Source organism: Papio anubis, chromosome 2 (genome assembly GCF_008728515.1).
Source record: "Papio anubis isolate 15944 chromosome 2, Panubis1.0, whole genome shotgun sequence".
Lineage (NCBI taxonomy): Eukaryota > Metazoa > Chordata > Mammalia > Primates > Cercopithecidae > Papio > Papio anubis.
The window spans coordinates 48296959-48309554 of NC_044977.1; the positions used below are offsets into that span (position 1 = coordinate 48296959).

The 12596-nt window shown below is 48.4% G+C and overlaps 1 pseudogene; it reads left to right on the plus strand.

Annotated features, from left to right (window-relative positions):
- Positions 1-876: 876 nt before the first annotated feature.
- LOC101005999 lies at positions 877-6710 on the plus strand (annotated as a pseudogene).
- The last annotated feature ends 5886 nt before the right edge of the window (positions 6711-12596 follow it).

Below are 12596 nucleotides of genomic sequence, written 5' to 3' on the forward strand. Positions count from 1 at the left end.
AACCAGCAGTGGGGATGGTGGAGCACACACCCTTGCACACTTGTATGGTTCTAGGCTCAGACACAGATTCACATTTGGGGCCAGCTACGCCCCATATAGGTGGGAGGTGAGGCTGGGGAGAAGGGAGGTAACATTTCAGGCCCCATTTTGTCTCCAGCACTGAGCTAGGCACTGTGGTATCTCATGTATTCCTGTAGCAATTCTGTGAGGGGCAATTACTAATTTCATTTTAGAGAAAAGTAATCAAGGCTCAGAGAGGCTCACTAACTTAAGATCACACAGTAAGGGATGCAGGCAGGACCCAAGCCCAGGTCAGCCTGAAGACTGTGCCCTCTCTTTCCCCCAAACCATTCTACTCTCTCCGGGACATGAGTGAGTTGAGACTGACAGGGAGTCACCACTGGGCTTGAGGTGGCCAGGTAACCCCTTCTAATTGATTGAGGCTGCTCCCTACTCCAGGCCCCTCCCCTTCTTGATTCTGCTGCTGAGGACAAGGAGGAGCCTGGTAAGGCTGAGGAAACCAGTTAGGAGGGGCTCCAGCTTTAAGGGGAACTCGATTCTGCCAAACCAGCCCTCCCCACCTTCAAAGCCTGAAAGAGACAAAGAACTGCACGAGCCCAGCAGAAAGCCAGTCAGGCCCTGGGCACAGAGCTGCCGGGCTATCTTCTCTGGTGACACTTCCTCAGGTCACAGGGCTGGATGACTCCACTAAACAATGCCTAGGCCTCCAAAGATCCAAGCACTTCGCATTCTAACGGCTCTTCTAGCATTCTTGTGAATTAAGTAGAAGGCAAGGCTTGCCCATTCCCATGCCCCTGTCAGATGACAAAACTGATCCTGTTTCCTTCCCGTGCTATAGGTGCGCATAGACACAGGCAGGCCTGCACAGGTAAGACGCAGACTTCTGCAAAGGAAGTGCATCCATCGCCCCATTCACTGAACGCCGACAACACGCTCCCCTCAGAGTCATCGCTCCATTTCCTGTTCATGGTAAATGCTTAAGAAAGGCTCTGCTGGCTCATCTCATTGGCAAGGAAACCAAAGTTAAAGAGGCCAGTCCAGGCCCTGTGGCTTGTGCCTGTGTGGGAGGAGCAGGTTGTGGCCCAGGGCCTCTGGGACTCTGCACCTGTGCTTGGCCCCTGCCCCTCACTGCTCCTCCCAGAGACCTGCCAGGGCCAGAACTGGAGAGCCTCCTGCAGGGGCTGGGAAGCTAGAGGAGGGTCTCTAATCAAAGGACAATGTCCCTGGGCCCCCTCGAGGACATCACCTGAAAAAGCAGTCAATGTCATACACCAGGCAAGTGTCGTTTTCATCTACCATGGTCAGCTTCTTACGGGAGGCACTCATGTCCAAGCAGCGCATGGCTGTGACCTGCTTCAGCAGGATGATAGCAAAGAGATTGTCCAGGAAGATCTTCAGGATCTGGCAACATTTCAGTGAAAACAGTGTCAGTCACCATGGCAACAAGATCCTGGCCCACTGCCAGGCCGCTAGAATCCCATGTGCTCTGCAAGAACAACTCCCACCACCTTCACCAGAAGTTCTGTGCAGAGAAAAGGACTCCTCAAAAGAAAGAGGGGGGTGGTGGGTGCGTTGGCTTATCCTCAGCAGGCCAGAAGTGAGGTTCATCAGAGGCTGCAGACGTAATGACAGCCCCGAGACAGGCCGAGCTCACTTCAGTGTCTGTTCGGACCGGGAATTTGTTGATGACATTACCCAAACGGCAGCGTTAGGAGAGGCCACCTAGCAGAGATCTGAGTCACGAACTAACACAGGAAAAGGCTACTATGAACACTGACAAGACATGTGGTAGAGAATTATAATAATGATGATGACAGCCATCATCTACTGATATCCCTGGTTTAAAAAAATTTTTTTTAGAGATAAGGTCTTGCTATGTTGCCCAGGCTGACCGCAGTGGCTATTCAGTCTTAATCATATCACACTGCAGCCTCAAACTCCTGGGCTCAAGAAATCCTCCTGCCTCAGCCTCCTGAGTAGCTGGGATAACAGGTACCCACCCAGTATGCCTGCTTTAATATCCCTGTTTGGGGTTTTTTTTGAAACTGGATTTAACTCCCAACCTTGATATCTGTTTTTGACAGCCCTGTGAAATGCAGTATTATCCTCATGTCAAACTGTAGCCTCGGAGAGGTAAAATGACCTACCAGGAGGACAAAGCCAGTGAGTAGCTAAGTAAGAACATGACCTCAGGCCCACCTGACCCCAAAGTCCATCCTCCCATGGGAAATGAGAGCTGCCTGAGAAAGAAGTGGCCCTTCCTCCCTTTGGCATTGCTCTTGACTTCACCCACCGCTCTCACACCCCATGACTTCCATCCCCAGCAAAGACCCGACAAGCCTCATCCATAAGCCACCTGCTGCATGGCTTGGCTCTCAGGCTAATGCAGCTACATTTTCAGTTTTTTGTTTTGTTTTGTTTTGTTTTGTTTTGTTTTGTTTGAGATGGAGTCTCACTCTGTCATCCAGGCTGGAGGACAGTGGCGCGATCTCGGCTCACTGCAACCTCCACCTCCTGGGTTCAAGAGATTCTCCTGTCTCGGCCTCCCGAGTAGCTGGGATTACAGGCGCCTGCCACCACGTCCAGCTAATTTTTGTATTTTTAGTAGAGACGGGGTTTCACCATGTTGGCCAGACTGGTCTCAAACTCCTGACCTCAAGTGATCCACCCGACTCAGCCTCCCAAAATGCTGGGGTTACAGGTATGAGCCACTGCGCCTGGCTCATTTTCACTTTCAAAGTTTCATGTAGCAGCCCACTTAGAACTTTTCTTATGTTGAGCAAAGAACATGCTTGTACACGCATACACACACACATAAATCTGTTTAACTTTGTGTAACCTGGATATCCCACAACTAACTGGCCAAAGGCTCATTTTTCTTATGACATCTATCAGTACCCTGAAGACCCAGCATTCTCTAGGACACATGCTGGAACACACTGCCTTAATCCACTCGCTGCCCTAATCAGGAGCTGACCTAGGTAACAATCTCTGCCTCCCTCTAGAAATCCACAGAAGCAGCATCTCTAACAAATCTCCCACCTTCTGGTGACCTTAAACCACTAATCCACTCTACATGTAGCCAAAGGTTATAGCTCAATTCTGCCAAAACATGGGCCTGCTATGAATGTCAGGGCCACAGCACCTTTGGCCTGAGGCTGTCCTCACAAAACAAAAACTCTTCTCTGAAGTCTCAGAGTTGCAAAGAGGGGTGAAGCAACTTGCCTGAGGCCACACAGCCGCACTGAGAGGTTAAGTAACTTGCCAGAGGCAAAACAGCTGCACAAGAGGTTAAGTAACTTGCCTGGGGTCACACAGTTACACAGAGAGGTTAGGTAACTTGCCTGAGGCCATGCAGCTGCACAGAGAAACTACATAACTTGCCTGATGTCACACAGCTTCACAGAGTGGTTAAGTAACTTGTCTGAGGCCACACACCGCACAGAGAGGTTAAATAACTTACCTGAGGCCACAGGGCTGCACAGAGAGATTAAGTAACTGCTGAGATCACACAGTTGCACAGAGAGGTTAAGTAGCTTGTTTTAGGCTACACAGCTGCACAGAGAGTTTAAGTAACTTCCCTGAGGCCACACAGCTGCACAGAGAGGTTAAGTCACTTGCCAGAGGCAAAACAGCTGTACATAAGAGGTTAAATGGCTTGCCGGAGGCAAAGCAGCTGCACAGAGAGGTTAAGTCACTTGCCTGAGGCCACAAAGCTGCACAGAGAGGTTAAGTAACTTGCCTGAAGTCACACAGCTGCACAGAGAGGTTTAAGTAGCTTCCCTTAGGCCACACAGCTGCACAGAGGGATTGAGTAACTTGCCTGAAGTCACATAGCTGCACAGAGAATTTAAGTAACTCGACTGAAGCTGCACACAGAGGTTAAGTAACTTGCCTGAGTTCACACAGCTGCACAGAGAGGTTAAGTAACTTGCCTGAGGTCACACAGCTGCACAGAGAGGTTAAGTAACTTGCCTGAGGTCACACAGCTGCACAGAGAGGTGGGGGCATCACTGGAGCTCCAGAGTGAAGTCTACAGTAAGCAGTGACTGTGCCACTGCATTCCAGCTTGGGCAACAGCCAAGACCCTGTCTCAAAAAGCAAAAAATAATACAAAAATGTCTGGCTGGGCACAGTGGCTTACGCCTGTAATCCCAGCACTTTGGGAGGCCGAGGCAGGCAGATCACGAGGTCAGGAGATGGAGACCATCCTGGCTAACACGGTGAAACACCATCTCTGCTGAATTACATGCTTTTTCGGAGACGGGGTCTCACTCTGTCACTTAGGCTGCAGTGCAGTGGCATGATCACAGCTCACCACATCCGTGATCTCCTGAGCTCAGGTGTTCCTCCCACCTCAGTCTCCTGAGTAGCTGGGACTACAGGTACACACCACCACACCTGGCTAATTTATGTATTTTTTTTTTAGAAATGGAGTCTCACCATTTTGCCTAGTACTTGGATCTGAATTGTACACTTTAAGAGGGTGACTTTTATAATATGTAAATGGTATCTCAATTAAAAATTACATATGTGGCTTACATTATATTTTATTGGACAACATTATTCTAGACTATGAACCCTGAAGCCAGGCGCCAAGAGGTACCATGATAAAGTCTCTACATAGTGATTCCACAGCAGAGGGCCTGGGCTCCAGTTCTACCCCATAGACCCCAGCCCACTTGTTCTTTCCCTGGCATCTGAGGAGCTATGACGTGGGGCTTTCCCAGACTGGCTCTGTGACTTTTTAGAGATGGCGGAAGCATCACCCACCTTATTCCCCAGGTCCAGGACACTCTGATGCTGGCAGACAAGCCCTTCTTCCTGGTGCTGGAGGAAGATGGCACAACTGTAGAGACAGAAGAGTCCTTCCTTCCAAGCTCTGGCAGGCAATACAGTGTTCCTGGTCCTCCAGAAGGGGCAGAAATGGCAGCCCCCATCAGAACAGGTGAGGTCCCACCTGTCCGGGGAGAAAACTGGGACCCTGGGGGAAGTCTTCAAGGGGTGCTAACCATCTGCTTGTCTCGATGCAGAGAATGAGGCACCCACTGTCTCTCTCCCATAAGCTTGCCAAGAAGATGGATGTGGCCCGCATAACCTTTGACCTGAACAAGCTGAGCCCACAGGACTTCATCAGCTGCCTGAACATAAAGGTGACTTTCTATGATGTGTACTCCCTTTCCTATGATCTATACTGCATGAGGCTGAGTGCATGGTGAGTGAATTGGGATTTGCTGGGGACACCTCCATGACACCCTCCATCCCATCCTATCTCTTTATTCATCTGGACTCAATCTGATCTGAATTGGTCTTTGATTTGTCTGTGCACTCCCGCTAGAGTGTCAGCTCCTGGAGGACAGGAATCCCATTAGCCCTGCTCATCCCTGTATCATCCTTGTATCACACCTAGTGACAGCCTGGCATATTGAGACTGCTCAGTGCATGTTCGTTGAGTGAGTAGCTGATGGCACCAGGACAAGGAGCAAATCTTGAAGCTGAGGGGAATCCCAAATCCTATCTTCAGACAGACCTTGTTCCTTTCTGGCATGGGTGAAATGGAGCCTGGGGAGGAGGTGATGGGAGAGGGAAAAATGCCACCATGGATTCTGTTACACAGAAGCCAGTGGGTATACCATCTCCCACCCAAACAGGGGAGCAGCTCTAAGTATCCCTGGTGACAGTGGCCACATGACTTCAACCTGGCCAATCAGAAGAGCCCAACCTACCCAGCCACAGTGATTAGCTAACGTCTGGGCACGTGACCAATCAGGTGGCGAGGGTCAAGGCAAGGGTTGGTAGCAGGGGAGAGAAGGTCTATTTCTGTTGGGTGGCTGGGGCTGTGGGTGCCATCCTGTCACCTTGAAGGGAAAGCCCACCTGAGCACGACATCCACACTGAGGGAAGGACACAGAGTCAGAGGTTGGGAGAGAGTCCAGTTGACATTATTGAGCACCCAGGTGCAGCCAAGGTACAGTTACCCCAGAACATTCTCACTGGGATCCAGGTGGCTGTGAAGGTCACCTAGAGAGGTCAGCAGAGCTCCTCCAGCCTCTGGAGTTGATAGCTATGAAGTTGATATAATGAGGACCCCGAATCACCCAGTCTCAACCAGCTCCTTCCAGTGACTGCCATCATGGGCACTCTACACCGAGTCATGTAGCTACTTCACTACATCCTAGAGCCCCACCAAAAGCAGGAGGAAGAGGCCTGAGGCAAGTTCCGGCAAATACTATCTGCCCTACAGTGCCACCGCCAAAATAAACATTTCTACAGGAACCTCATGCCCCAGAATGTACTTGTATTTACAAGATGCCAACTACAACATAAAATATCTTTTGTCTTTGGCACCAGATTTATGATAGGCTACAAGCTGGACACCTTTTGTGTAACTCCCCGTTGTACTGCCCTATGGTGAATGGGTAGAGGTGGAATCTGGAGTCATTTTTTACACCACCATAACCAGAACCTTACCATTTGTCAGACCTTTGTGGAGCTGAGGAAACAAATACTGTGTGGCAAACATAAGATACAGTTGTTCCTTTCTTCAGAAGGAGTAGGGGCCTGGTTCAGTGTCTCACGCCTGTAATCCCAGCACTTTGGGAGGCCGAGGCGGGCGGATCATGAGGTCAGGAGATCGAGACGAGCCGAGATCATCCTAGCTAACATGGTCTCTACTAACATGGTCTCTACTAAAAATACAAAAACAAAATTAGCTGGGTGTGGTAGCAGGCACCTGTAGTCCCAGCTACTCGGGAGGCTGAGGCAGGAGAATGGCGTGAACCGGAAGGCGGAGCTTGCAGTGAGCCGAGATCACACCACTGCACTCCAGCCTGGGAGACAGAGCAAGACTCCAAAAAAAATAAAAAAAATAAAGAAAGACTCATCAGCACACCGCTGCCTGCAAACCCAGGGAAAGACCACCCTACACTACATTATATGGCATCTGTAAATCAACATGGGCCAGCGGGAGACCCCAAGGCCCTACCAGAAGCTGCTCTTTGATCACCAGGTTCACACTGCATCTTTTTGGGAAGGTTAAAAAATAATAAATGACCACCAGGATCACAGAAGGAAAGAGCTCATGATGTACATGGAATTCACACAGATCACATCCAGGAATCTTTGGAACAAAAAATTCACAACACCATGGCCTCATACAAAAATCCTGGGCTGCAGCAAACCTGAGGCAGAGAGCTCCGTCATCACAGTGAAGTCCCTGCCTTCAGCAGATCCCACCAACAGCCACAATGTTTCCCATCACCTGAAAAAAACTCATGTATTAAACTATTACACTTCTTCAGAATATTGGAAAATGGTGCATAGTTCGTATGTTCTCATTTGTTTATCTTGTGTCCAAAGTGTCTTGTCATTCCAGGCCACTCTAATTCTTGTGTATTAATAAAAAGTTTGAGGTATAATAAGGCCTCTAGATCAGATGAGTAAAACTGAAGATAGTCACAGTTCCCAGAAGGAAGGCAGAGCACAGTTAGGCAGGGCCACACGGGAAGCAGCAGGGTTGGTCAGGAGGCAGAGGGAGGGGTACTCTGAGCAAGCCCCTCTCCTGTGCTGCCTACAGGGAGAAAACAGTGAGGGGCAACGAGCAGGCTTAGGAGAGGGCAGTTCCAATCATTCCACTCCATAGGGGTCTGGTTCCTGTCACCGAGGTGATTAGGGCAGTGGGATAATGGTCCCAGTATGACAGCCCACAGGGGAAGTGTCTGAGGTGCACTGGATTGGTTGGTTTGTATTTGAAAAGTAGGTTGGGTACAGTGGCACACAACTATGATCCCATCACTTTGGGAGGCCAGGAGCTCAAGACCAGCCTGGGCAACATAGTGAGACCCCACCTCAACAAAAACTTGAAAATGAAAAAATTAGCCAGGCAGGGTAGCACACACCTGTAGTCCCAGCTACTTGGGAGGCTGAGGCAGGAAGATCACTTAAGCCCAGGTTTCGAGGCTGCAGTAAGCTCTGATCACGCCACTGCACTCCAGCTGAATGAGGGGAGACCCTGTCTCTCTCTTGAAAAAGAAAAAGAAAAAAGAAAAGTGCACCCTTGGGAGGAAGATTGTTCTGGGGGAGAAGGTGACATGGGAGGCAAGGGGCTAAGGCAAGGTGACCTGGCATATCATGAGGTTGTTCAGAACACGAAGTCCCGTGTACACACAGAGGGCAGGTGTTAAAGCTCCAAGTTCATACAAGCTAGAAACATGGCCAAGGCCAGGGCTCAGTACAGTGTCACCTCCTCAGAGAAGCTTTTTCTGCCTGTGCCATCTACAGTGAGAGCCTCCCCTGTGCACATGTCCCTAGCTGCTCCCACTTCATTCCCTTCATGACATTCAGGGCCTGTCCCCCTCGGCTCAGCATCCTTCTGGGCCTCCCACCTCACCCAGAGTAAAAGTCCTCAGAGCAGCCCCAAGGCCTGCAGGACCTGGGCCCGCTGACATCCTAGGTCTCCTCTCCCACCACTGCCCTTCTCTCAGGCCACTCCAGCCCCATCTCTGCTCTCCTGGTTTCCCTGAGCCCTGCTTCGCTCTCTGCGGCACTTCCCTCTCCACAGCACTTCCCTCTGCCACCACACTGAGTAATACTCAGTTTTTCTCTCCTGCACAGTATCAGCAACAAGGAGCAGCTGGTTTTGTTTTTTTCTAAATTCCTGCTTTTGTCTACAGCCTACATCATGGCTGAGCACATAATAGGGGTCAATAAATAGTAAAGGAGCAATTCTTCTCACCACCTGATACGTGTTTGTGCTCCCCAGTATCTACTCCTTCAGTGCACATTCACTGAGGCTCCACTGCATGCTGAGCCTGTTCCAGAAACCAAAGCACACCAAGGGGAGAAGCAGGCAGAAATCTCTATTCTGATGGGCTGACAGCCTAGTGGGAAAGAAAGAGAAAAAAAATAAGGAAACAATACACAGGCAGGTGGTGACATGTACCATGAAGGAAGACAAAGTCAGGATGTTTCTGAGAATGCCTGAAGGCATTTAGAAAACAATTACTGCAATGGGCAGGGTGTTCCAGATGGAGAGAACATCAAGCACAAAGGCCCTGGGGCCACGATGGACTCCATGTTTGAGTGTTTAGTCTGGATTCCTGGTTTTAAGTCTGTATTCTGCCTTTATTTGTAATCCTTCATGTTTCATCTTACCTAGCTAATTAACCCAAGTCCCAGTAATGCTGAGAGATGATGCTGGCTTGACCCTATGTACTATCACAGGAGGGGCCTAAAAGTGGTCATTCTCAATACAACCTGAAGGTAGACAGCACTGGATTTGCTGCTCAATTGGATGTGGACTAGGAGAATAAGAGGGGACACAAGTGACCACATGTTTGGTCTGAACAAGTGGAATAAGAGTCACCATTAACTATGATAAAGAACAATGGTGGGAAAACAGGATTGGGTGGGATCGGGAACTCAGATTTGCATATGCCACTTTTAGACGCCTATTAGATCTCTATGTGGAGCTTTTGAGTACAAAGGCAGATACAAAAACAAGCTAGAATTGAGGGGAAAATCTGTCCTGCAGGAGAAATGTGAGTCATCAGGATATTGATGGTAGTTAAAGTCAGGACACTAAATTAGGTCATCCAGGGGGTGGTTGCAGAGGAAAAGAAATGTCCACAGCCTGAGCCACAGACAACTCCAACCGCGCTAGTGAAAAACAATGGCCAATGTTTAGCAGTTGAGGAGCCAAGAAGGAACCAGCAATGGACACAGAGAAGTATCTGCCAGTGAAGTATTTAGAACATTCAGAGAATAGTGAGAATAGTGATTCAGAAACCAGAGAACAAAGTGTGTCAATAGGGTAGAAGGATGAACAGTGTCAGATGCCAATGATGGGCCAAGAAGGATGAGGTCTGAGGACAGATCATACGATTTGACAACAGAGAGGTCACTACTGACTTCCATGGCCATTAGAGACAAACACCTGAATGGTAATGGCTCAAGATCCAGTAGAGAGGACAGTTAACGATGCAGATAAAGGAAATTACCCTTGAGTAAGTGAGAAGGACTGGGGTCTAATGAGAGGTTGATTTTACCAGAAGCAGACAGTTCACAGTAACACAATGTAGGTAACATGGGCATATATGCGGGGGGAGTGGGTAACTGTGCCTGTGAAGTTCCCATCTGACTGCATGGATTTTCCCAGTGGAATGGAAAGTAAAGCTGACAGCTGAGAGTAAGGGCAGGGCAAGACAGGTAATGCCAGAGGTTTAAAGATGGAAACCGATCTGAAGGATTTGTGTTCCTTCTTCACCATGCTGCTGGGAGGCAGGAGGTCCCAGGATAGAGCACCACACTGCCCCAGGTCCTGGGTAAAAGGGTTTCCCATATGTTAAAGACATAGCTCTGCATTTCCTAGCAGGGCAAGCTGCTTTTAGTCTGAGTCTTAGCTTCTGCATCTGTAAAGTTGCTTGCTATAAAGGTATCAGCCTGGCAACTTCAGAGGAATGTTCCAAAGAGAAGCCAGGGAATAACTTCCGTGATAGAGGATCAGCCAACATTCAGCCAAGCTGAAAACAAGGCACCCCTAGGAAGGGGGAAATGCTACTGTGTTTACTCTTATTTTGTAGATGAGCACACTGAGGAACAAGGAGGAAAAGTGACTCGCTCAAGGTCACAAGATCTTCTTGAGCCTGCACTGTCCATCTCCTCTGCTGCACAGTACCTCCCAATCTCCACGCACTACACAACTCACTGGGCTCTACAACATCTTCGAGTGAGACACATCACTTGCTCCATTTTAAAGCTGAAAGAATTGAACCTAAGGCCAAGCCTTTCACCTCTAAGAGGATGGTGTGTTTAATAACCTAGCTGTTACTATTGGCTGGGTTGTGCAACCTGTGGAAGTCACCCTGCAGCTAGATTTCTGCGGAATCTCAAAGGCAGGGGGTAGCGCTAGGGCTCAGCTGGCAAGGAAGCCCACAGGCCACTAGAGTGTGACATGGGAGCGGCATGGCCTGAGCTGTTTAAGAATCAGAGAGGAAGCCTTGCATATTTCAGTGTCAAAACACTGGAGTTGAGGGTCACTCAGTAATCACTCATCTGGGCTTTCCCAAATTGTCCTGACAAGAACACTTGTCAAAACCATGTTTCTGCCCAGGCGTTCCCTTTCCTAGCCCCTGCCCCCAAATTAAGTTCTTCCCAAGGGAATGTGAGTGGAAGGAATCCGTGATTTCTGTCAGTTTTTAAAAGACAGGATTGTTCTTCGCAGTCTCTTCTTCCCCCAGCTGCAGGCAGAGGCCTCTAGGCCCTGGAGGATGGAGGTGCAAGGCGGAAGGGGCAGGTCTTTGCAGCAGCATCTGCAGGACAGCCTTTCTCCTACCTCTTGGTGGTTTGCTGGCAATCTTTGGTGGTCTTTGGCTTATAAAATAATCAGTCCAATCTCAGCCTCAGCTTTAATAGTAAGGGATCAAGCAATAGTTTCTACTCAATGTTCCTCATCCCCAGAGTCAAGCATTCTGCTATGCTAACGCTAATATTATGGCTAAAGAATGTTCACTTTCTCCTACATTGTGAATCAGTTGTACTGATGTGAGGAGACATTCAGAACTACTGTGAGGATATTTTAAACACTTGTTAAATCAAGTTTAGCCTAAAGCTGCTTCCTTATATATTTTAAGTTGAGTTTATAGGTTTTCTGCACATTGTGAACTATGACAAGTGGAGGCATACAGACTAGCCTACACTTGTGCCAATCACAGTTTTTGCCAATCAAATGTAGCCAACTGTTTGAACCATGTTCAAATAAGGCATGGCAGAGCTGTAACCAATCCAGATGTTTCTGTACCTCGCTTCCATTTTCTGTGCCTCACTTTCCTTTGCTGTCCAGAAATCTTCCATTACATTGCTGCGCTGGAGTCTCTGAGCTTGCTTTGGCTCAGAAAGCTGCCTGACTTGAATCATTGATTGCTCAATTAAACTTTTCTTTTTTTTTTTGAGACAGAGTCTTGCTCTGTCACCCAGGATGGAGGGCAGTGGTGCAATCTCGTCTCACTGCAACCTCCACCTCCCGGGTTCAAGTGATTCTCATGCCTCAGCCTCCCGAGTGGCTGGGATTAGAGGCACTCACCACCATGCCCGGCAATTTTTGTATTTTTGGTAAAGACAGAGTTTCACAATGTTGGCCAGGCTGGTCTCGAATTCCTGACCTCAAATGATCTGCCCACCTCATCCTCCCAAAGTGCTGGGATTACAGGTATGAGCCACTGCACCCGACCCAGCCAATTAAGCTCCTTTAAATTTAATTCAGCTGAAGCTTTTCTTTTAGTATACTGAACAGGAGAAACTGTTTAAAACCACATCATATTTCTCAGAGGTTAATACTTAAATATAGGATGGAAGGATCAAAGTGTAACTATTTTCATTTTTATCATTTGCTGTGCTAAGTGCTTTCATGTGGATTATTTTACTTAAACCTCTTAAAAGTCCTGTCAGATAAAGGGTATCATACTCATATTTACAGATGAGGAAACTGAATTTAGAAACTGGCATAGTAGTAAAACAGGAAAACTCTTCTGCTATACTCTACTGGAGCAATTAAAAATTATGCCTTAACATTTTTCTAT